The following is a 3,947-nucleotide window of genomic DNA, read 5'->3' as shown; positions in this document are numbered from 1 at the left end:
CTCTCACTCTCTCCCCTCACTCTCTCCTCTCACTCTCTCATCTCACTCTCTCCTCTCACTCTCTCATCTCACTCTCTCATCTTACTCTCTCATCTCACTCTCTCATCTTTACCCTTTGAAGGGACAGGAGTGAAGAGAGAGAGACAGACTAGGCTTTTACCGTACTACATATCAAATCAAATTCTATTAGTCACGTTGTATTAGTCACATTGTATTAGTCACATGCGCATTTCACCTTACAGTGAAATGCTTACTTACAAGCCCCTAACCAACAATTCAGTTTAAAAATAAAAGAGGGGGACAATGCAAATAGTCTGGATAGCCATTTGATCAGATGTTCAGGAGTCTTATGGCTTGGGGGTAGAAGCTGTTGAGAAGCCTCTTGGACCTAGACCTGGTGCTCCGGTACTGCTTGCCATGCGGTAGCAGAGAGAACAGTCTATGACTAGGGTGGCTGGAGTCTTTGACAATTATATAATAGGTTATATACTGTGTTGTGTGGTTTGTATTTGAAGTGTAGATTAATAATGTCTTACATGCACCACTTCTGAACTGCAGCTGACATCCCCTCTGAATTCCTATAACCACTGCAGCTATAAGACCATATACTGAAGGAGAGACGGATATAAACTGAAGACAGAATGGGTGTGGAGAGGAGAGCTGAGGAGAGCTGATGAGAGGAGATGGGGGGAGAGATGAGTGAAGGGGGAAGTAGGGAAATGAAAAAGAGGGGAGACGAGGGGAGGTTGAAGCCAGAGAGCATACCTGCTTGCCTGCCTGGTCTGCCTGCCTGGTCTGCCTGGTCTGCCTGCCTGCCTGCCTGGTCTGAGATTGTAAACGGTCAATCAAAATGGAGACAGACAAAAAAGATAGAAATACAGACAGATATCCACTTTGCCCAGATTTGACTTCCCTTTTCTCCCTTTCTCTTTCCTCTTTTGTTGTTTTCTCTCATTCTCTAGCTTCCTCTTGTTTTTTTGTCGTGTTTAATATGTTTTAATTGAGTTAGCTATAGCCGTTTGCTCTCCCCTCTCGTTCCTCTTGGTTTACTGCTCCTCCAGGAGAGGTTGAAGGGGTTTTACCATTGTAATCCTTTACTACAGAACAAAGCTGCCCCCCCTCCAACCACAGGGGTCTTTTAGCCCCCCAGTGAGTAAGAAGGTCTCTACCACTCTAAGCTATGTCCCCTGTAACCCCAGACAACTAGCCCCCCAGTGAGTGAGAAGGTCTCTACCACTATAAACTACCTCCCCTGTAACCACAGACAAGCCACCAGACAAAGCATATATTAGAGACTATGTTTTGTCACTGCAAATTGGTAGTGATTGATTGTTGAGATTTATATTCCTTCACTCCTCACTCTGCAAAACTCATATTCAGTTAGGCCTATAGATGTCCTATTAGCAGATCTCCTTTCCCCTCTCTATCCTCCTCTCCATAGGCACCATTCCTCCTCCCTTCCCTCTCTCTGGAATTTTCCATAACTGTTTAAATGCACAGTCAACTTAGTGTATATAAACTTCTGACCACTGGAATTGTGATACAGTGAATTAAAGTGAAATAAAATCTGTCCCGTGAACTATGTGGAAAATAAACTTGTAGTCATGCACAAAGTAGATGTCCTAAACGACTTGCCAAACTATTACTTTGTTAAACAAGAATTTGTGGATGTTGAAAAACGAGTTAATGACTCCAAACCAATGTATGTAACTTCCGACTTCAAACTAGTACATTGGAAGGCAGGTAAAAGTGACTAGACATTCAGGATAAAATAATAAGGTATTTGAGAGCATATATACATGAAGCAGGGTAAAGGACTAAGACATCAGGATAGATAATAATAGGTATGTAAGTAGGATATGTACATGAAGAGGGTAAAGGACTAGACATCAGGATAGATAATAATAGGTATTTAAGGTAGATATATACATGAAGCAGGGTAAAGTGACTAAGACATCAGGATAGATAATAATAAAGGTATTTGAAGTAATATGACATGAAGGCAGGGTAAAGTGACTAGACATTCAGAATAGATATTAAATAAGAGTAAAATAAAGGACAGAGTACAGCAGCATATATGAGTGTAAAAGTGTGTGAGTTGCTACATTATTTGTGTCAAATCAGATCAAGTTTTATTGTCACATACATATGTTTAGCAGATGTTATTGCGGCTGTAGTGAAATGCGTGTGTTTCTTTGCTTCAACAGTGCAGTTATCAGATAAAGGCTAAGACCCAAATGCAGGACTGGGTTGAAGCAAACAATGTTTATTGTAACAAAACAGGAGCAGGCAGAACAACAGGTCAAGGCAGCAGGCGGTCGATAATCCAGAGTAGAAGGGGAGCGGTTACAGGACGGAAGCAGGCTCAGGGTCAGTGGCAGAGTGGTCAGGCAGGTGAGTTCAGAGTCAGGACAGAAAGGGTCAAAACCAGGAGGGCGAGAAAAATAAAGGAATGGGGAAACGGCAGGAGCTGAGACAAAATGCTGGTTGATGACAAACAAGACGAACTGGCAACGACAACAGAAAAACCACAGGTATAAGACAGCAGGATAATGGATGGGACACCTGAGGGGTGGAGAACAATTACAGAACGGGTTAAAACAGATCAGGTGTGACACCGTAATATCTAACAATTCACAACAATACACCAAAATACAAACACCTAAAAGTAAAGAATGGAATTAAGGAATATATAAATACTGTTGGCGTGTATATATAAGTCTGGTGAGGTGTATAATAGTCTGGTGAGTGTGTATAGTCTGGTGAGTGTATATTATAGTCTGTCAGTGTATATAGGTCTGTGAGTGATATATAGTCTGGTCAGTGTATATAGTCTGGTGGAGTGTATATAGTCGGGTGAGTGGTATATATAGTCTGGTCAGTGTGTATATAGTCTGGTGAGTGTATATAGTCATGCGTGAGGTATATATAGGTCTGGTCAGTGTGTATATTAGTCTGTGAGTGTAGATAGTCTATAAGTGTATATAGTCTGTGAGTGTGTATATATAGTCTGTCAGTGTATATAGTCTGGTGAGTGTGTATATAGTCTGGTCAGTGTATATAGTACGGTCAATGTATATAGTCTGGTCATGTATATAGTCTGGTGAGTGTATATAGTCTGGTGAGTGTATATAGTCTGGTAGGTGTATATAGTCTGGTGAGTGTATTATAGCTCTGGTGANTAAGAAAATGTGTGGCAGAACTGAAAAAGCGTGTGCGAGCAAGGAGGCCTAAAAACCTGACTCAGTTACACCAAAGTTACACCAAAGTACGATCTTTGTCCCCTGTGCGTTGCAAACCGTAGTCTGGCTTTTTTAAGGTGGTTTTGGAGCAGTGGCTTCTTCCTTGCTGAGCGGCCTTTCAGGTTATGTTGATATTGGACTCGTTTTACTGTGGATATAGATACTTTTGTACCTGTTTCCTCCAGCATCTTCACAAGGTCCTTTGCTGTTGTTCTGGGATTGATTTGCATTTTTTTCACCAAAGTACGTTCATCTCTAGGAGACAGAACGCGTCTCCTTCCTGAGCGGTATGACGGCTGCGTGGTCCATGGTGTTTATACTTGCGTACTATTGTTTGTACAGATGACGTGGTACCTTCAGGCATTTGGAAATTGCTCCCAAGGATGAACCAGACTTGTGGAGGTCTACAATTGTCTTTTCTGAGGTCTTGGCTGATTTCATTTGATTTTCTCATGATGTCAAGCAAAGAGGCACTGAGTTTGAAGGTAGGCCTTGAAATAACTCACAGGTATACCTCCAATTGACTCAAATTATGTCAATTAGCCTATCAGAAGCTTCTAAAGCCATGACATAATTTTCCGGTATTTTCCAAGCTGTTGGAAGGCACAGTCAACTTAGTGTATGTAAACTTCTGACCCACTGGAATTGTTATACAGTGAATAAGTTAAATATCTGTCTGTAAACAATTGTTGGAAAAATTACTTG

At 41.4% G+C, this 3,947-nt stretch overlaps 1 long non-coding RNA gene across 1 annotated transcript; it reads left to right on the top strand.

Moving 5' to 3' along the window:
• Positions 1-2,741: 2,741 nt before the first annotated feature.
• LOC139024864 (uncharacterized) lies at positions 2,742-3,177 on the top strand. The gene is made up of 3 exons (XR_011476240.1): positions 2,742-2,768; positions 2,806-2,842; positions 3,018-3,177. It is a non-coding gene; the product is annotated as an uncharacterized lncRNA (long non-coding RNA).
• The last annotated feature ends 770 nt before the right edge of the window (positions 3,178-3,947 follow it).

Source organism: Salvelinus sp. IW2-2015, unplaced genomic scaffold (genome assembly GCF_002910315.2).
Source record: "Salvelinus sp. IW2-2015 unplaced genomic scaffold, ASM291031v2 Un_scaffold1958, whole genome shotgun sequence".
Classification (NCBI taxonomy): Eukaryota; Metazoa; Chordata; class Actinopteri; order Salmoniformes; family Salmonidae; genus Salvelinus; species Salvelinus sp. IW2-2015.
Note: the sequence above shows the minus strand (reverse complement) of the source record. Positions and strands in the feature narration are given on the sequence as shown.